The following is a 21,755-nucleotide window of genomic DNA, read 5'->3' as shown; positions in this document are numbered from 1 at the left end:
ACCACAATATTACAATACCACAATACCAGAACACCACAATATTACAAAACCTCAATACCACAACACCACAATATTACAATACCACAACACCACAATTTTACAATACCACAATACCACAATATTACAATATTACAATACCACAATACACCAATTGATTGTGTGTGCAGGAGAGTGATATATCCTCATTAGTTGTGTAATCTAGAGAGTGAAGATATCCTCGTTAGTTGTGTAATCTAGAGAGTGAAGATCTCTTCATTAGTTGTGTAATCTAGAGAGTGAAGATCTCTTCATTAGTTGTGTAATCTAGAGAGATATATATCCTGATTAGTTATGTGTGTAATCAAGAGAGTGAAGATCTCCTTGTTAGTTGTGTAATCTAGAGAGTGAAGATCTCCTTGTTAGTTGTGTAATCTAGAGAGTGAAGATCTCCTTGTTAGTTGTGTAATCTAGAGAGTGAAGATCTCTTCATTAGTTGTGTAATCTAGAGAGTGAAGATCTCCTTGTTAGTTGTGTAATCTAGAGAGTGAAGATCTCCTTGTTAGTTGTGTAATCTAGAGAGTGAATATCTCCTTGTTAGTTGTGTAATCTAGAGAGTGAAGATCTCCTTGTTAGTTGTGTAATCTAGAGAGTGAAGATCTCCTTGTTAGTTGTGTAATCTAGAGAGTGAAGATCTCCTTGTTAGTTGTGTAATCTAGAGAGTGAAGATCTCCTTGTTAGTTGTGTAATCTAGAGAGTGAAGATATCCTTGTTAGTTGTGTAATCTAGAGAGTGAAGATCTCTTCATTAGTTGTGTAATCTAGAGAGTGAAGATCTCTTCATTAGTTGTGTAATCTAGAGAGTGAAGATCTCTTCATTAGTTGTGTAATCTAGAGAGTGAATATATCCTCATTAGTTGTGTAATCTAGAGAGTGAAGATATCCTCATTAGTTGTGTAATCTAGAGAGATATATATCCTCATTAGTTGTGTAATCTAGAGAGTGAAGATATCCTCATTAGTTGTGTAATCTAGAGAGTGAAGATATCCTCGTTAGTTGTGTAATCTAGAGAGATATATATCCTCATTAGTTGTGTAATCTAGAGAGTGAAGATATCCTCATTAGTTGTGTAATCTAGAGACATATATATCCTCATTAGTTGTGTGTAATCTAGAGAGTGAAGATATCCTCATTAGTTGTGTAATCTAGAGAGTGAAGATATCCTCGTTAGTTGTGTAATCTAGAGAGATATATATCCTCATTAGTTGTGTAATCTAGAGAGATATATATCCTCATTAGTTGTGTAATCTAGAGACATATATCCTCATTAGTTGTGTAATCTAGAGAGATATATATCCTCATTAGTTGTGTAATCTAGAGAGATATATATCCTCATTAGTTGTGTAATCTAGAGAGATATATATCCTCACTAGTTGTGTAATCTAGAGAGATATATATCCTCATTAGTTGTGTAATCTAGAGAGATATATATCCTCATTAGTTGTGTAATATAGAGAGATATATATCCTCATTAGTTGTGTAATCTAGAGAGATATATATCCTCATTAGTTGTGTAATCTAGAGAGATATATATCCTCATTAGTTGTGTAATCTAGAGATATATATATCCTCATTAGTTGTGTAATCTAGAGAGATATATATCCTCATTAGTTGTGTAATCTAGAGAGATATTATTATTAGATATATATCCTCATTAGTTGTGTAATCTAGAGAGATATATATCCTCATTAGTTGTGTAATCTAGAGAGATATATATCCTCATTAGTTGTGTAATCTAGAGAGATATATATCCTCATTAGTTGTGTAATCTAGAGAGATATATATCCTCATTAGTTGTGTAATCTAGAGACATATATATCCTCATTAGTTGTGTAATCTAGAGAGATATATATCCTCATTAGTTGTGTAATCTAGAGATATATATATCCTCATTAGTTGTGTAATCTAGTCTCATCTGAGGTAGCAGGCAGCAGAAACACGTCTTATTCCTCCCAGATCTGCTAAATTCCTGACATCCATGTCATATTGGCTGGTTTAATCTTCTCTGCATGCTGCTGCAGCTTAATGATTGGGCCAGCCTCTCTGTAGACACACAAGATCAGTCCCAAATGGAACCCTCTTCCCTCTATCAGGGCTCCTGCCTGAAACTTTTTCAGTTGGTGGCACTAGTACATGATTTTTGTCGCAAAAAAAAATAAAATGTGGCCTCGGTGTCACGCGTCAGGAAAACAATTTAATGAGCTTTATGAAGTCATTCACAGTGCTTTAGATTACTGGAGATGACAGGCTTATCAATAAATATGTTGTTTCATCTTCTGACATGTCCAAACAGGAATTCATGATTCAAGATATTTTCTTTGATGTGCAACCGAAATCCTAAATCACGAATTGTGGGTTGACAAGGTATTGTTTAAAAAATATATTATACTGTTAAAACAAATTTTGTTGTTTGTTGTTCAGGAATTTGTCTACATATTTTATGTTCGCATAATATCATACCCTAATTTATTTGGGGGGATAATTCACCACAAGAGGAGGGAAAACTTAGCTAGATCGCTAACATGAAATTTAATACACACTGTCAGTAGTCCTGTATTCTTCCAACACTAATGTCCTAACACAACTGTTGTAGCCTGCTATCCTATGTACTGGCGATGGCTGATGCACATTTTTTGCTCCGTATCTCAAAACCATGTCAAATAATGGGGAGGTAGTGGTTAGAGTGTAGAGGTGGCAGGGTAGCCTAGTGGTTAGAGTGTAGAGGTGGCAGGTAGCCTAGTGGTTAGAGTGTAGAGGTGGCAGGGTAGCCTAGTGGTTAGAGTGTAGAGGAGGCAGGGTAGCCTAGTGGTTAGAGTGTAGAGGAGGCAGGTAGCCTAGTGGTTAGAGTGTAGAGGTGGCAGGGTAGCCTAGTGGTTAGAGTGTAGAGGGGGCAGGGTAGCCTAGTGGTTAGAGTGTAGAGGTGGTAGGTAGCCTAGTGGTTAGAGTGTAGAGGAGGCAGGTAGCCTAGTGGTTAGAGTGTAGAGGTGGCAGGGTAGCCTAGTGGTTAGAGGCAGGGTAGCCTAGTGGTTAGAGTGTAGAGGTGGCAGGTAGCCTAGTGGTTAGAGTGTAGAGGTGGCAGGGTAGCCTAGTGGTTAGAGGCAGGGTAGCCTAGTGGTTAGAGTGTAGAGGTGGCAGGTAGCCTAGTGGTTAGAGTGTAGAGGCGGCAGGGTAGCCTAGTGGTTAGAGGCAGGGTAGCCTAGTGGTTAGAGTGTAGAGGCGGCAGGGTAGCCTAGTGGTTAGAGTGTAGAGGAGGCAGGTAGCCTAGTGGTTAGAGTGTAGAGGTGGCAGGTAGCCTAGTGGTTAGAGTGTAGAGGTGGCAGGGTAGCCTAGTGGTTAGAGTATAGAGGTGGCAGGTAGCCTAGTGGTTAGAGTGTAGAGGCGGCAGGTAGCCTAGTGGTTAGAGTGTAGAGGAGGCAGGTAGCCTAGTGGTTAGAGTGTAGAGGTGGCAGGTAGCCTAGTGGTTAGAGTGTAGAGGCGGCAGGTAGCCTAGTGGTTAGAGTGTAGAGGAGGCAGGTAGCCTAGTGGTTAGAGTGTAGAGGTGGCAGGTAGGCTAGTGGTTAGAGTGTAGAGGCGGCAGGTAGCCTAGTGGTTAGAGTGTAGAGGTGGCAGGGTAGCCTAGTGGTTAGAGTGTAGAGGTGGCAGGGTAGCCTAGTGGTTAGAGTGTAGAGGTGGCAGGGTAGCCTAGTGGTTAGAGTGTAGAGGAGGCAGGTAGCCTAGTGGTTAGAGTGTAGAGGAGGCAGGTAGCCTAGTGGTTAGAGTGTAGAGGCGGCAGGTAGCCTAGTGGTTAGAGTGTAGAGCACTTTGAGATATCAGCTGATGTACGAAGGGCTATATAAATAAATTTGATTTGATTTTGATTTAGAGGAGGCAGGTAGCCTAGTGGTTAGAGTGTAGAGGCGGCAGGGTAGCCTAGTGATTAGAGTGTAGAGGTGGCAGGTAGCCAAATGGTTAGAGTGTAGAGGTGGCAGGGTAGCCTAGTGGTTAGAGTGTAGAGGTGGCAGGTAGCCTAGTGGTTAGAGTGTAGAGGTAGCCTAGTGGTTAGAGTGTAGAGGTGGCAGGGTAGCCTAGTGGTTAGAGTGTTGGTCTAGTAACCGCAAAGGTTGCAAGTTCAAATCCCCGAGCTGACAAGGTACAAATCTGTCATTCTGCCTGAGGCAGTTAACACACAAATCTGTCATTGAAAATAAGACTTTGTTTGAAACTGACTTGCTTCTATTTCTCTCTCTCTCTCTCTTTCTCTCTGTATGTATATATAGTGAGATCAATAACAGAGCCATGATAATGTAGGTTCACTCTCCCTAATTGCATAGTGGGTCTGGCTAGTAGACATCTTTATTTAGCTGAGATTGACTAGAAAAGGAAAGGTTTCTGGTCTGGTCTCACTTAGAGATTGACTAGGAAATGAAAGGTGTCTGGTCTCACTTAGAGATTGACTAGGAAAGGAAAGGTGTATGGTCTCACCTAGAGATTGACTAGGAAAGGAAATATGTCTGGTCTCACTTAGAGATTGACTAGGAAAGGATAGATGTCTGGTCTCACTTAGATATTGACTCGGAAAGGAAAGGTGTCTGGTCTGGTCTCACTTAGAGATTGACTAGGAAAGGAAAGGTGTCTGGTCTGGTCTCACTTAGAGATTGACTAGGAAATGAAAGGTGTCTGGTCTCACTTAGAGATTGACTAGGAAAGGAAAGGTGTCTGGTCTGGTCTCACTTAGAGATTGACTAGGAAATGAAAGGTGTCTGGTCTCACTTAGAGATTGACTAGGAAAGGAAAGGTGTATGGTCTCACCTAGAGATTGACTAGGAAAGGAAATATGTCTGGTCTCACTTAGAGATTGACTAGGAAAGGATAGATGTCTGGTCTCACTTAGATATTGACTCGGAAAGGAAAGGTGTCTGGTCTAGTCTCACTTAGAGATTGACTAGGAAAGGAAAGATGTCTGGTCTCACTTAGATATTGACTCGGAAAGGAAAGGTGTCTGGTCTAGTCTCACTTAGAGATTGACTAGGAAAGGAAAGGTGTCTGGTCTCACTTAGAGATTGACTCGGAAAGGAAAGATGTGTCTGGTCTCACTTAGAGATTGACTCGGAAAGGAAAGATGTGTCTGGTCTCACTTAGAGATTGACTCGGAAAGGAAAGGTGTCTGGTCTCACTTAGAGATTGACTCGGAAAGGAAAGGTGTCTGGTCTAGTCTCACTTAGAGATTGACTAGGAAAGGAAAGGTGTCTGGTCTCACTTAGAGATTGACTAGGAAAGGAAAGGTGTATGGTCTCACCTAGAGATTGACTAGGAAAGGAAATATGTCTGGTCTCACTTAGAGATTGACTAGGAAAGGATAGATGTCTGGTCTCACTTAGATATTGACTCGGAAAGGAAAGGTGTCTGGTCTAGTCTCACTTAGAGATTGACTAGGAAAGGAAAGATGTCTGGTCTCACTTAGATATTGACTCGGAAAGGAAAGGTGTCTGGTCTAGTCTCACTTAGAGATTGACTAGGAAAGGAAAGGTGTCTGGTCTCACTTAGAGATTGACTCGGAAAGGAAAGATGTGTCTGGTCTCACTTAGAGATTGACTAGGAAAGGAAAGATGTCTGGTCTCACTTAGATATTGACTCGGAAAGGAAAGGTGTCTGGTCTCTCACTTAGAGATTCACTAGGAAAGGAAAGGTGTCTGGTCTAGTCTCAAAGGAAAGATGTGTCTGGTCTCAGAGATTGACTAGGAAAGGAAAGATGTGTCTGGTCTCACTTAGAGATTGACTCTGAAAGGAAAGGTGTCTGGTCTAGTCTCACTTAGAGATTGACTAGGAAAGGAAAGGTGTCTGGTCTCACTTAGAGATTGACTAGGAAAGGAAAGGTGTCTGGTCTCACTTAGAGATTGACTAGGAAAGGTGATGTGTCTGGTCTCACTTAGAGATTGACTAGGAAAGGAAAGGTGTCTGGTCTCACTTAGAGATTGACTAGGAAAGGAAAGGTGTCTGGTCTCACTTAGAGATTGACTAGGAAAGGAAATATGTCTGGTCTCACTTAGAGATTGACTAGGAAAGGAAAGATGTCTGGTCTCACTTAGATATTGACTCGGAAAGGAAAGGTGTCTGGTCTAGTCTAACTTAGAGATTGACTAGGAAAGGAAAGATGTCTGGTCTCACTTACATATTGACTCGGAAAGGAAAGGTGTCTGGTCTAGTCTCACTTAGAGATTGACTAGGAAAGGAAAGGTGTCTGGTCTCACTTAGAGATTGACTCGGAAAGGAAAGATGTGTCTGGTCTCACTTAGAGATTGACTCGGAAAGGAAAGATGTGTCTGGTCTCACTTAGAGATTGACTCGGAAAGGAAAGCTGTCTGGTCTGGTCTCACTTAGAGATTGACTCGGAAAGGAAAGATGTGTCTGGTCTTACTTAGAGATTGACTCGGAAAGGAAAGGTGTCTGGTCTGGTCTCACTTAGAGATTGACTCGGAAAGGAAAGATGTCTGGTCTGGTCTCACTTAGAGATTGACTAGGAAAGGAAAGATGTCTGGTCTCACTTAGAGATTGACTCGGAAAGGAAAGATGTCTGGTCTCACTTAGAGATTGACTAGGAAAGGAAAGATGTCTGGTCTGGTCTCACTTAGAGATTGACTCGGAAAGGAAAGATGTCTGGTCTCACTTAGAGATTGACTCGGAAAGGAAAGATGTCTGGTCTCACTTAGAGATTGACTAGGAAAGGAAAGATGTCTGGTCTGGTCTCACTTAGAGATTGACTCGGAAAGGAAAGATGTGTCTGGTCTGGTCTCACTTAGAGATTGACTAGGAAAGGAAAGATGTGTCTGGTCTGGTCTCACTTAGTAAAATGCAATGGAAAGCAATTCTATGTTGCTGTTGTTTACAGGTTGCCTATAGGACGCAAGTGCAGGTAGTTGGTTAGATCCTGTTCTATACTTCTTATGCTACATACTGTATGACAAACTTACATGCAGCATAGAACATACAACATGTCATGTACAGTTGAAGTCGGATGTACACCTTAGCCAATTACATTGAAACTCAGTTTTTCACAATTCCTGACATTTAATCCGAGTAATAATGCCCTGTTTTAGGTCAGTTAGGATCACCATTTTATTTTAAGAATGTGAAATGTCAGAATAATAGTAGAGAGAATTATTTATTTCAGCTTTATTTTTCTTTCATCACATTCCCAGTGGGTCAGACGTTTACATTCACTCAATTGGTATTTGGTATCATTACCTTTTAAATGGTTTAACTTGGGTCAAATGTTTCGGGTATCCTTCCACAAGCTTCCCACAAAACGTTGGGTGAATTCTGGCCCATTCCTCCTGACAGAACTGGTGTAACTGAGTCAGGCTTGTAAGGCCTCTTTGCTCGCACACGCTTTTTCAGTTCGGCCCACAAATTTGGAAGACCCATTTACGACCAAGCTTTAACTTCCTGACTGATGTTTTGAGATGTTGGTTCAATATATCTATATAATTTTCCACACTCATGATGCCATCTATTTTGTGAAGTGCACCAGTCCCTCCTGCAGCAAAGCACCCCCACAACATGATGCTGCCACCCCCGTGCTTCATGGTTGGGATGGTGTTCTTCGGCTTACAAGCCTCCCCTTTTTCCCTCCAAACATAACGATGGTCATTATGGCCAAACAGTTCTCTTTTAGTTTCATCAGACCAGAGGACATTACTCCTAAAAGTACGATCTTTGTCCCCATGTGCAGTGGCAAACCGTAGTCTGGCATTTTTATGGTGGTTTTGGAGCAGTGGCTTCTTCCTTGCTGAGCGGCCTTTCAGGTTATGTCGATATAGGACTTGTTTTACTGTGGATATAGATACTTTTGTACCCTTTTCCTCCAGCATCTTCACAAGGTCCTTTGCTGTTGTTCTGGGATTGATTTGCACATTTCGCACCAAAGTACGTTCATCTCTAGGAGACAGAACGCATCTCCTTTCTTAGCGGTGAGACGGCTGCGTAGTCCCATGGTGTTTATATTTGCATGTTTGTACAGATGAACGTGGTACCTTCAGGCATTTTTAAAATACTCCCCAGGATGAACCAGACTTGTGGAGGTCTACAATTTTTTCTCTGAGGTCTTGGCTGATTTCTTTTGATCTTCCCATGATGTCAAGCAAAGAGGCACTGAGTTTGAAGTCTCACATTATGTCAATAAGCCTATCAGAAGCTTCTAAAGTCATGACATCATTTTCTGGAATTTTCCCAGCTGTTTAAAGGCACAGTCAACTTAGTGTATGTTAACTTCTGACACACTGGAATTGTGTTACAGTGAATTATAAGTGAAATAATATTTCTGTAAACAATTGTTGGAAAAATGACTTGTGTCATGCATAATGTAGATGTCCTAACCGACTTGCCAAAACAATAGTTTGTTAACAAGACATTTGTGGATTGGTTGAAAAACAAGTTTTAATGACTCCAACCTAAGTGAATGTAAACTTCCTACTTCAATGTATAAATAACATAAACATTGAATTAAATCAGGCTTTATTTTGTATATGTGTTCTGCTTTAAAGTGTTCTCAGGGCCCTGGAGCATTTCACAATGGAGGGAGGAGGAAGAAGGAGGAGGAGGAGCATGGTAAAGGATGGATGGAGGAAAGGGAGGAGGGAGGGATGGAAGGAGGGAGGGAGGGAGGAGAAAGGGATGGGAGGAAGGGAGGAGGGAGGGAGGAGTGAGGGAAGAGAGAGGGATGGAAGGAGGAAGGAAAGGGAGGAGGGAGAAGGAGGAGAAAGGGAGGGATGGAAGGAGGGAGGAAAGGGAGGAGGGAGGGATGGAAGGAGGGAGGAAAGGGAGGAGGGAGGGATGGAAGGAGAAGAAAGGGAGGAGGGAGGGATGGAAGGAAAGGGAGGAGGGAGGGATGGAAGGATAGGGAGGAGGGAGGGATGGATGGAGAAGATGGATGGTAGAGGATGGAGGATGGTGGAGGGAGGGAGGGAGGGTGTTGGATGGAGGGAGGGAGGATGGAGGGAGAGAGAGAGAGGGAGGATGGAGGGAGGGAGGAGGATGGTGGAAGGAGGGGGATGGATGAAGTGCAGTGCAGGGAGCCTTGGGCATGGTGCATCACTAATCTTTATAAGTGGCTGTACATTTCACACCACTGTACAGAAGTGTGTGTGTGTGTGGGGGGGGGGGGTATTTCACGGCCAATGGCTGTTCTTTGCTCAGTGGTTTCAGGAGGCTCCAACGACCTGCTATGAATATTTATAGCTTTAGCTTCAGTAAACACTCATCTGGGCTCAGATTAGGGCTGGGACAATTACTGTATACCCGTGTAACTCACGGTTACGGATGAAGAATGTCATGAAAATAAAATTACTGTCATAACCGTTTCAGACGGGACGGCAGGGGCTTTGTGCGGTTGAGTCCGTTTCTGCTGTAACATGGACTACAGTAACATGGACTTCAGTAAAATGGACGATAGTAACGGGGACTACAGTAACATGGGCTACAGTAACATGGACCACAGTAACATGGATTTCAGTAACATGGACCACAGTAACATGGACTACAGTAACATGGACCACAGTAACATGGACTACAGTAACATGGACCACAGTAACATGGAATACAGTAACATGGACTACAGTAACATGGACCACAGTAACATGGACCACAGTAACAGGGACTACAGTAACATGGACTTCAGTAACATGGACTGCAGTAACATGGACTGCAGTAACATGGACCACAGTAACATGGACCACAGTAACATGGACTACAGTAACATGGACTACAGTAACATGGACTACAGTAACATGGACTACAGTAACAGGGACTACAGTAACATGGACTACAGTAACATGGACTACAGTAACATGGACTACAGTAACAGGGACTCCAGTAACATGGACCACAGTAACAAGGACTCCAGTAACATGGACTTCAGTAACATGGACTACAGTAACATGGACTACAGTAACAGGGACTCCAGTAACATGGACTACAGTAACATGGACTCCAGTAACATGGACTACAGTAACATGGACTACAGTAACATGGACTACAGTAACATGGACTACAGTAACATGGACTTCAGTAACATGGACTTCAGTAACATGGGCTAGAGTAACATGGACTACAGTAACATGGAATATAGTAACATGGACTTCCGTAACATGGACTACAGTAACATGGACTACAGTAACAGGGACTACAGTAACATGGACCACAGTAACATGGACCACAGTAACAGGGACTACAGTAACATGGACTACAGTAACATGGACCACAGTAACAGGGACTACAGTAACATGGACTACAGTAACATGGACTACAGTAACAGGGACTACAGTAACATGGACTACAGTAACATGGACTACAGTAACATGGACTACAGTAACAGGGACTCCAGTAACATGGACCACAGTAACAGGGACTCCAGTAACATGGACTACAGTAACATGGACTACAGTAACAGGGACTCCAGTAACATGGACTACAGTAACATGGACTCCAGTAACATGGACCACAGTAACAGGGACTCCAGTAACATGGACTACAGTAACAGGGACTCCAGTAACATGGACTACAGTAACAGGGACTCCAGTAACATGGACTATAGTAACAATGACAGCGGTTATTACGATGACAGCGGTTATTACGATGACAGCGGTTATTACGATGACAGCGGTTATTACGATGACAGCGGTTATTACGATGACAGCGGTTATTACGATGACCGGGGAGAGAAAGTCCGGAGGCAGGCAGGTAAGCCACTACAGTCCGTTAAATGTCATAATTTTATTGATTTACATCTTTGGTACAGTAATCAAACATTTGTCGCTAAATTTCGAACAATTGGGTCTGTCAACTCAAGGGAGAAAAAAAACATATTAAAGAGGACACTCTCAATTACTGGTGAATCCATTCAGGAGGTTAAATCCTATATTTATCGTGATTTACTTACTGTAATTGCTTGTACGGGTCAAATTGAGCATCAACGGTTTAGACCGAATCGAATATTAACCAAATATAGACATCTTCCTCATATGTAGGTTCAATTATAGAAGATGTGTAATGAGGCTTTAATGAAAATCATGTTCCTCCCGTTCGGACCGACATGCACTTGTGTTATTAATTACTAACCAAGAGAAAACATCAAAGCTACTTTGGTTGAGGAACAATGTACAAACCATGACTGTGATACGTGGTTGTCTCACCTAGCTATCTGGAGATGAATGTACTGACTGACTGGTCCACCTAGCTATCTGGAGATGAATGTTCTGACTATGACTGGTCCACCTAGGTATCTGGAGATGAATGTACTGACTATGACTGGTCCACCTAGCTATCTGGAGATGAATGTACTGACTATGACTGGTCCACCTAGCTATCCGAAGATGAATGTTCTGACTATGACTGGTCCACCTAGCTATCTGGAGATGAATGTTCTGACTATGACTGGTCCACCTAGCTATCTGGAGATGAATGTACTGACTATGACTGGTCCACCTAGCTATCTGGAGATGAATGTACTGACTATGACTGGTCCACCTAGCTATCTGGAGATGAATGTACTGACTATGACTGGTCCACCTAGCTATCTGGAGATGAATGTACTGACTATGACTGGTCCACCTAGCTATCTGGAGATGAATGTACTGACTATGACTGGTCCACCTAGCTATCTGGAGATGAATGTACTGACTATGACTGGTCCACCTAGCTATCTATACTGGGGTGGAGAGACGCAGAGAGGGGGGTAAGGACTGAGATAAAGGAGAGATCTCTCTTGTGTCATGGATCAACAAGCTATGGTCTCTCTTGTGTCATGGATCTACAAGCTATGGTCTCTCTTGTGTCATGGATCAACAAGCTATTGCCTCTCTTGTGTCAGGGGCCAACAAGCTATGGCCTCTCTTGTGTCAGGGGCCAACAAGCTATGGCCTCTCTTGTGTCAGGGGCCAACAAGCCTCCTTGGGGGACTGCTTAGAACTATTGAACTGACTTCATTATAGTCAGTTAACTATTTCAGGGACTGGCCAGCAACATCCCAGGAACTGGTACAGGTCCCCAGGCCGTAGGTTGAGAAACATTGAACTAGACCACAATCCAAAACTTTGTAATCTATCAAGTACACTTGTAATTCTTTAATTCTCCAGGCATTAATGAACAGCTTGACAAGTAACGTGGTTAATTAATTCACCTGTGTATTTATGTAAACACTGTGGAATAGAATCATGTGTTGTTGGTTGAAAGTGTTTGTATTTCATTTCCAACGTTAACATAATCACTGATCTTCTCGGTCAGATTACATTAGGGGGGGGAAGCATACGGCTGAGGGAAGATATAAAGAGATAAGATCTGCACCAAAGGGCACCCTATTCCCTATGTAGTGCACTACTTTAGACCAGAGCCCTATTCCCTATATAGTTCACTACTTTTGATTTGATCCCCAGGGTCTGGTCAAAAGTAGTGGACTTTGTAGGGATAGGGTGCTATTTGGAATGCAACCAGATATATATTTCTTTGTTGATACATATCTGTTGTATTTATTGAAAACAGAGGTTGTTGCAGTGTAGTACGCGACTTTATTATTTATTCATCTCGCTGGCCGACTACACCATCCATCCACAAAATCACAGCAGCTGCCAAGAAGTAAGACACTGAAAGAAACATATGGCTTCCCCCTAGCCATCACCTTGAGGATGATATGTTGGCTGATATCTCTGTCTGTCGGTTTGTCACAGGTGATAGAGTTGAGTTGATATGATTCTCACACACACACAGAGGGCTGCTGAAATACATCCCAGCTGATGGTGCGATGCGATGGACAATGAGCATTCTCATGGTCCACTGCTGAAATCATCCCCTCCTCCACCTCATTAACTTCCTCCTCCTCCTCCATCTCCTCACCCTCCTCTTCCTCCTTCACTTCCTCCTCTCCATCTACCTCCTCCTCCCTCTTCTCTTCCTCTTCCTCCTCCTCCTCTTCTCCTCCTCATCTTCCTCTGCCTCTTCCTCCCCCTTATCATCTACCTGTTCCTTCTCTTCTCCTCTTCCTCCTCATCCTCCTCTTCCTCCACTTCCTCTTCCTCTTTCTCCTCTTCCTCATCACCCTCATCATCTTCCTACTCTTCCTCTTCTTCCTCCTCTTCTTCCTATTCCTCATCATCCTCATCATCCTCATCTTCCTCCTCCTCCTCCTTCATCTCTATCTCCCTTGTCTGTCTATCCCCACACTGCAACTCACCCCACACTGCAACTCACCCCACACTATCTTGCAACCCACCCCACACTGCAACCCACCCCACACAGCAACCCACCCCACACTGCTCTTGTCTGTCCACCCACCCCACCCCACACTGCCATCCACCCCACACTGCCACCCACCCCACACAGCAACCCACCCCACACTGCCACCCACCCCACACTCTGTTTTACCCCACCCCACCCACCCCACACTGCCACCCACCCCACACTGCCACCCATCACACCCCATACTGCCACCCACCCCACACTGCAACCCACCCCACACTGCCACCCACCCCACACTGCCACCCACCCCACACTGCCACCCACCCCACACTGCCACCCACCCCACACTGCCACCCACCCCACACAGCAACCCACCCCACACTGCCACCCACCCCACACTGCCACCCACCCCACACTGCCACCCATCACACTGCACCCACCCCACACTGCCACCCACCCCACACTGCCACCCACCCCACACTGCCACCCACCCCACACTGCCACCCATCACACCCCATACTGCCACCCACCCCACACTGCCACCCACCCCACACAGCAACCCACCCCACACTGCCACCCACCCCACACTGCAACCCACCCCACACTGCCATCCACCCCACCCCACACCCCACACTGCAACCCACCCCACACTGCCACCCACCCCACACTGCCACCCATCACACCCCATACTGCCACCCACCCCACACTGCAACCCACCCCACACTGCCCCACCCCACTGCCACCCACCCCACACTGCCACCCACCCCACCCCACACTGCCACCCCCCACCCCACCCACACACAGCAACCCACCCCACACTGCCACCCACCCCACACTGCCACCCACCCCACACTGCCACCCCCCACACACCCCACACTGCCACCCACCCCCCATACACCCCACACTGCCACCCACCCCACCCCACACTGCCACCCACCCCACACTGCCACCCATCCCACCCCACCCACCCACCCCACACTGCCACCCCACACTGCCACCCACCCACACTGCCACCCACCCCCCACACTGCCACCCACCCACCCCACACTGCCACCCACCCCACACAGCCACCCCCACACTGCCACCCACCACCCACCCCACACCACCCACCCACCCCCACCCACCCACCCCACACTGCCACCCACCCCACCCCACACTGCCACCCACCCCACACTGCCACCCACCCCACCCCACACTGCCACCCACCCCACACTGCCACCCACCCCACACTGCCACCCCACCCCACCCACCCCACCCCACACTGCCCCACCCCACCCCACACTGCCACCCACCCCACCCCACACTGCCACCCACCCCACCCCACCCACCCCACACTGCCACCCACCCCACCCCACACTGCCACCCACCCCACACTGCCACCCACCCCACACCCACCCCACACTGCCACCCACCCCACACTGCCACCCACCCCACCCCACCGACCCCACACCCCCACCCCACCCCACACTGCCACACACCCCACACTGCCACCCACCCCACACTGCCACCCACCCCACACAGCCACCCACCCCACACTGCCACCCACCCCACCCCACACTGCCACACACCCCACACTGCCACCCACCCCACACTGCCCCACCCCACACTGCCACCCACCCCACCCCACACTGCCATCCCACCCCACACTGTCTCCCACCCCACACTGTCTCCCACCCCACACTGCCTCCCACCCCACACTGCCACCCACCCCACACTGCCACCCACCCCACACAGCAACCTACCCCACACTGCAACCCACCCCACACTGCAACCCACCCCACACAGCAACCCACCCCACACTGCCACCCACCCCACACTGCCACCCACCCCACCCCATCCCACCCCACACTGCCTCCCACCCCACCCCACACTGCCATCCCACCCCACACTGCTCCCACCCCACACTCCCCACCCCACACTGCCTCCCACCCCACACTGCCACCCACCCCACACTGCCTCCCACCCCACACTGCAACCCACCCCACACTGCCATCCCACCCCACACTGCCACCCACCCCACACAGCAACCCACCCCACCCCACACTGCACACACCACTGTCAATCCATACCTGTCTGCCACACACAGCTGTGATTTAGGCTCTGCTGGGAAGACAATCAGTGGTCTGTGGAGGTGAGAAAGAACTCCGTAAGTCTGCTACTGTGCCCACATAACACAATACGTTAGGCATTTCTAGACTAGGGTGTCCTATAGATCTACCAGCAACAAATATCTACATTGTTTTTGTATTCACAAACTGAACTGATTGAAAACTCCTTTAGAAACTACAGATTTCTCACCAAACTTTATTTTAAACCAGTTATTCTATTTAAAAAAAAGTGTACTAAAAGTAACAGCATAACTGTGGCTAAACGGGTTCTGTTGTTGTTGTCTAGCGGCTGAATCGTTATTGACTCCTGGCACGGTGCCGTCCGAGGGCCATGTCAGTTACTCACTCGGCTCCACTGGAAGGACTGGCTGGCTATGCCCTTTGCCAAGACACCGATAACAATAATGCCCCTTTTTAAGCTGGAAGCCACAGTTTATCCATGGACCCTTTGGGTCGTAATCCGGCTCCAGCTGGAGACATGAGAGGTCGCTTGGCAGACACGGATGTAAGTCAAAGCACTGTCCTTAAACTCCGCGAGGAGAAGATTGGCCTCTCTCTACGTGTTTCTTGTTGTTGCGGAAAGTCAGGTAGATCTGCTAATGCTAACTTTGTATCGCTGAATCTATCTTTAGGAGAGGTGTCGCAGATGTGGGTTACTGTATGCCGTGTCTGTTGACACGATAGGTGGTGCATTTAGTGTTTGTTTGTTTTGTTATTAAATGCTGTCAATGAGAGGCTTTCTTCATTTTTCTTTCTTTATTTTGTATGAATGTGACACTGCCCATTGCTCCATTAGGAGATTAAAGGAATACATTTGTGTTTTATCCAGGTTGTGCATTTAGGTTGGCCTCTCTCTGAAGAAAGCCTCTCATTTACAGTGGCCTCTCTCTGAAGAAAGCCTCTCATTTACAGTGGCCTCTCTCTGAAGAAAGCCTCTCATTTACAGTGGCCTCTCTCTGAAGAAAGCATCTGTTCTGATTTAAATTGACTTCAACCCCAAGTAATCAGCGCCGTGTGCTGAAAAGGGGAAGGGGTCAATTAAGAGAGAGAGAAAGAGGGAGGGAGAGAGAGAGAGAGAAAGAGAGAGACAAGGGACAGAATAACAAGCAGATCATGCAGGCAGCACCACATGTGGCGGGATGGGTCGGTCTGTTGAAATAAATAAAAAGGCAAGCTGATGACAGGAGACGGTGAAAAGACCCTTCACTGTTCAAAGAGGTTGGCTCTCATTACCATGACAATCACCACTCTCTCACCACCCATCTGTCCACCCCCCCCACACACACACACACACACATATCCCCCATCCCTCACCCATCTGTCCATGGCTGAGTAGAGAAGGAATAGGTAGATGGCAAGGGTTGATAGTGTGTGTGTGTGTGTGTGTGTGTGTGTGTGTGTGTGTGTGTGTGTGTGTGTGTGTGTGTGTGTGTGTGTGTGTGTGTGTGTGTGTGTGTGTGTGTGTGTGTGTGTGTGTGTGTGTGTGTGTGTGTGTGTGTGTGTGTGTGTGTGTGTGTGTGTGTGTGTGTGTGTGTGTGTGTGTGTTCCTCCCATGCTGTCTCAGTGCTCCAGGCCTCCTCGGGCAGGCAGGATGAAGTGATGAGGTCATGGTTGTTCTCCTCCTCCATCAGTCAACACGCTGGCCTTTTATTAAGGCCTTAATGCTAATTCTCACAGCAGATTATTAACACCGGGGCCTGAGCATGAGGTTCATGTATCTGCTGCTGCCGACACTTAATACATAGTCAAATGTAGTCTTGCAGCACAAGTGGAGAATTTCGTTGGGTTCAAATAATATTTGAAATCCTTCAAATGTTTTTGTTATTTTTATCTTGGCTGGATTGTCAGATGGGGGTGGTGTTTGGACTTCTTTTGTGACTGTTACGTTGCTTCCATTGGGCCAGGTAAACTCCATCAAGCACAAATACATTATTTGACAAGGATTTCAAAGAGTAGTTGAACCCAGGTCTGATGGAGAAACAGCAAGCGTGCGGTTGCAATAGGACACAAGTTAACTTGGTATAGGTGGTTGTGGTGTCTGTTGACAGCCATGATATCATCTGCTGGGATCACTGGCTAAACCAGGTGAAAATGTTTGGTGGAATTACCCATGCATGTATAGCCATTCCCCTTTGACTCTGTCTGGTGTGGTTATCACAGCCGAAGTAATGGCTCTCTGTACAGGCTGTGAACTCATAATGCTGTGAACTCATAATGCTGGTGGATCATAATGCTGGGAACTCATAATGCTGGGGGATCATAATGCTGGGAACTCATAATGCTGAGGGATCCTAATGCTGGGAACTCATAATGCTGAGGGATCATAATGCTGTGAACTCATAATGCTGGGAACTCATAATGCTGAGGGATCATAATGCTCATAATGCTGGGGGATCATAATGCTGGGGGATCATAATGCTGGGGGATCATAATGCTGTGAACTCATAATGCTGGGAACTCATAATGCTGGGGGATCATAATGCTGTGAACTCATAATGCTGGGGGATCATAATGCTGTGAACTCATAATGCTGAGGGATCATAATGCTGTGAACTCATAATGCTGGGAACTCATAATGCTGGGAACTCATAATGCTGAGGGATCATAATGCTGAGGGATCATAATGCTGAGGGATCATAATGCTGGGGGATCATAATGCTGAGGGATCAACATGCTGGGAACTCATAAAGCTGGGAACTCAAAATGCTGAGGGATCATAATGCTGAGGGATCATAATGCTGAGGGATCATAATGCTGAGGGATCAACATGCTGGGAACTCATAAAGCTGGGAACTCAAAATGCTGAGGGATCATAATGCTGAGGGATCATAATGCTGAGGGATCATAATGCTGAGGGATCATAATACTGAGGGATCAACATGCTGGGAAGTCATAAAGCTGGGAACTCAAAATGCTGAGGGATCATAATGCTGGGGGATCATAATGCTGGGAACTCATAAAGCTGGGGGATCATAATGCTGGGAACTCATAACGCTGGGAACTCATAAAGCTGGGAACTCATAATGCTGGGAACTCACAATGTTGAGGGATCATAATGCTAAGGGATCATAATGCTGAGAGATCACAATGCTGGGAACTCATAATGCCGGGGGATCATAATGCTGAGGGATCATAATGCTGGGGGATCATAATGCTGAGGGATCATAATGCTGAGGGATCAACATGCTGGGAACTCATAATGCTGGGAACTCATAAAGCTGGGAACTCAAAATGCTGAGGGATCATAATGCTGGGGGATCATAATGCTGGGAACTCATAAAGCTGAGGGATCATAATGCTGGGAACTCATAACGCTGGGAACTCATAAAGCTGGGAACTCATAATGCTGGGAACTCATAATGCTGGGAACTCATAATCCTGAGGGATCATAATGCTGGGAATTCATAATAATGGGGGATCATAATGCTGGGAACTCATAATGTTGAGGGATCATAATGCTGCGAACTCATAATGCTGGGAACTCATAAAGCTGGGAACTCATAATGCTGGTGGATCATAGTGTTGGGAACTGAGAATGTTGTGGGATCATAATACTGGGAACTCATAATGCTTGCGGGTTAATATGCTGGGAACCCACAATGTTGAGGGATTATATTGCTGGGAACACATAATGTTGTGGGATCATAATGCTGAAGGATGATAATGCTGAGGAGTCATAATGCTGGGAACTCATAATGCTGAGGGATCATAATGCTGAGGGATCATAATGCCGAGGGATCACAATGCTGGGAACTCATAATGTTGAGGGATCATAATGCTGAGGGATCATAATGCTGAGGGATCACAATGCTGGGAACTCATAATACTGGGGGATCATAATGCTGAGGGATCATAATGCTGAGGGATCATAATGCTGGGAACTCATAAAGCTGGGAACTCAAAATGCTGAGGGATCATAAAGCTGGGGGATCATAATGCTGGGAACTCATAATGCTTGAGGGATTAATATGCTGAGGAATCATAATGTTGAGGGATAATAATTCTGAGGGATCATAATGCTGAGGGATCATAATGCTGAGGGATCATAATGCTGGGAAATGAGTCATAATGCTGGGAACTCATAATCCTGAGGGATCATAATGCTGGGAACTCATAATAATGGGGGATCATAATGCTGGGAACTCATAATGTTGAGGGATCATAATGCTGGGGGATCATAATGCTGGGCACTCATAATGCTGCGAACTCATAATGCTGGGAACTCATAATGCTGGGAACTCATAATGCTGGGACCTCATAATGCTGGTGGATCATAGTGATGGGAACTGAGAATGTTGTGGGATCATAATGCTGGGAACTCATAATGCTGAGGGATCCCATAATGTTGAGGGATTATATTTCTGGGAACACATAATGTTGTGGGATCATAATGCTGAAGGATGATAATGCTGATGAGTCATAATGCTGGGAACTCATAATGCTGAGGGATCATAATGCTGAGGGATCATAATGCTGGGAACTCATAATGCTGAGGGATCATAATGCTGTGAACTCATAATGCTGGGAACTCATAATGCTGGGAACTCATAAGGCTGGGAACTCATAATGCTGGGGTATCATAATGCTGGGAACTCATAATGCTGGGAACTCATAATGCTGGGAACTCATAAAGCTGGGAACTCATAATGCTGGGAACTCATAATGCTGGGAACTCATAATGCTGGTGGATCATAGTGCTGGGAACTCAGAATGTTGTGGGATCATAATGCTGGGAACTCATAATGCTTGGGGGTTAATATGCTGGGAACCCACAATGTTGAGGGATTATATTTCTGGGAACACATAATGCTGAGAACTCATAATGCTGAACGATGATAATGCTGAGGAGTTATAATGCTGGGAACTCATAATGCTGGGGGATCATATTGCTGGGGGTTCTTAATGCTCAGAACTCATAATGCTGGGAACTCATAATGCTGAGGGATCTTAATGCTGTGAACTCATAAAGCTGAGGGATCCTAATGCTGAGGATCATAATGCTGAGGGATCATAATGCTGGGAACTCATAATACTGAGGGATCATAATGCTGAGGGATTATATTGCTGGGGACTCATAATGCTGGGAACTCATAAAGCTGGGAACTCATAATGCTGAGGGATCATAATGCTGAGGGATCATAATGCTGGGAACTCATAACGCTGAGGGATCATAATGCTGGGAACTCATAATGTTGAGGGATCATAATGCTGGGAACTCATAATACTGGGGGATCATAATGCTGGGAACTCACAACGTTGAGGAATCATAACGCTGAGGGATCATAATGCTGGGAACTCATAATGTTGAGGGATCATAATGCTGGGAACTCATAATACTGGGGGATCATAATGCTGGGAACTCACAACGTTGAGGGATCATAATGCTGGGAACTCATAATGTTGAGGGATCATAATGCTGGAAACTCATAATGCTGAGGGATCATAATGCTGGGAACTCACAAGGCTGAGGGATCATAATGCTGAGGGATTATATTGCGGGGAACTCATAATGCTGGGAGCTCATTATGCTGAGGGATTCCACCTATTCATAGTTTTTAATGGTAGGCAAACCCTGCACCCCTGTCAAGGGGCTGTTTCCCAAATGGGACCCTTTTCCCTTTCTATTGCACTACTTTTTACCAGAGCGCAATGAGTTTGGCCGATGGACTCAAAAGTGGTGCACTATAAAGGGATGAGGTGCCCTTTGGGACTCCAGCTGTCCGTAGTGTAATTCCAACTCTGCCCTCCTGCTCAGCACACACATACACGCACTCATGCGCACACACACACACACACACACACACACACACACACACACACACACACACACACACACACACACACACACACACACACACACACACACACACACACACACACACACACACACACACACACACACACACACACACACACGCGCGCATTGGGACCCCTCTTCCCCAACAGATGATGATAGCTGTATACGTGACCGCTTCTTTGTAGCAGGCCCGTGGATCTTCCCGAGGGTCATTATATCTCCTAAACAACCAGGCCCCGTGTGGACAGGAACTCATGCTGATGTAGGTTGTCAGGTCTCCCCATTTTTAAGTGACGCCTGGTGCGTTAATATGTTTGCGTCTCATTGGTTACACACACTATATTATTTGTCACATGCTTGGTAAACAACAGGTATAGACTAATAGTGAAATGCTTACTTACGGACCCATCCAATAACACAGAGAGATATATATGTAGAAGATACACAATTGAGTAACGATTACGAAGTAATTGAGGTAGATACACTGTATGACCAAAAGTATGTGGACACACTGCTCTAGTCGAACATCTCATTCTAAAATCATGACCATTAAAATGGAGTTGGTCCCCTCCCCATTGCTGCTATTACAGCCTCCACTCTTCTGGGAAGGCT

At 45.8% G+C, this 21,755-nt stretch overlaps 1 protein-coding gene across 1 annotated transcript in view; it reads left to right on the top strand.

Annotated features, from left to right (window-relative positions):
- dcc (DCC netrin 1 receptor) overlaps positions 1-21,755 on the top strand; it is a 670,683-nt gene that overhangs the window by 8,532 nt on the left and 640,396 nt on the right. The gene's annotated exons all lie outside the window — the stretch shown is intronic.

The sequence above is a fragment of the Oncorhynchus gorbuscha genome, linkage group LG16, assembly GCF_021184085.1.
Source record: "Oncorhynchus gorbuscha isolate QuinsamMale2020 ecotype Even-year linkage group LG16, OgorEven_v1.0, whole genome shotgun sequence".
Taxonomy (NCBI): Eukaryota; Metazoa; Chordata; class Actinopteri; order Salmoniformes; family Salmonidae; genus Oncorhynchus; species Oncorhynchus gorbuscha.
This window is presented reverse-complemented; position numbering and strand designations above follow the sequence as displayed.